The sequence below is a fragment of the Rana temporaria genome, chromosome 9, assembly GCF_905171775.1.
Source record: "Rana temporaria chromosome 9, aRanTem1.1, whole genome shotgun sequence".
Taxonomy (NCBI): Eukaryota; Metazoa; Chordata; class Amphibia; order Anura; family Ranidae; genus Rana; species Rana temporaria.
In genome coordinates this window covers 171,544,506-171,544,819 of record NC_053497.1, presented here as the reverse complement: position 1 = coordinate 171,544,819, position 314 = coordinate 171,544,506, and the positions used below count along the sequence as shown (strand labels likewise).

Sequence of the window (314 nt, the reverse complement as noted above, 5' to 3'; positions counted from 1 at the left end):
CGAGCCAGGTAGGATTCGAACCTACAATCTTCTGCTCCGTAGGCAGACGCGTTATCCATTGCGCCACTGGCCCTTGCTCCTGTGCCTTTAAGAAGTCAGAGAAGGGGTGTATATGTGGGCAGAATTTTAGCTATTTTAGATTTATTTGATATTATTTCTAAAAGTAAATTAAAACAGAATTAACCAGTAAGTTAGTGGTTTAACCACTTTACCCCCCCTTCATGACCAGGGCATTTTTTGCGTTAGGGCATTGTGTTAATTAACTGACAATTGCGCGGTCATGCTACACTGTACCCAAATAAAATTGATGCATT

General features: G+C 41.1%; 1 non-coding gene across 1 annotated transcript; it reads right to left on the bottom strand.

Moving 5' to 3' along the window:
- TRNAR-ACG lies at positions 1-73 on the bottom strand. Its single transcript has one exon. It is a non-coding gene; the product is annotated as a tRNA-Arg (tRNA).
- Positions 74-314: the final 241 nt, after the last annotated feature.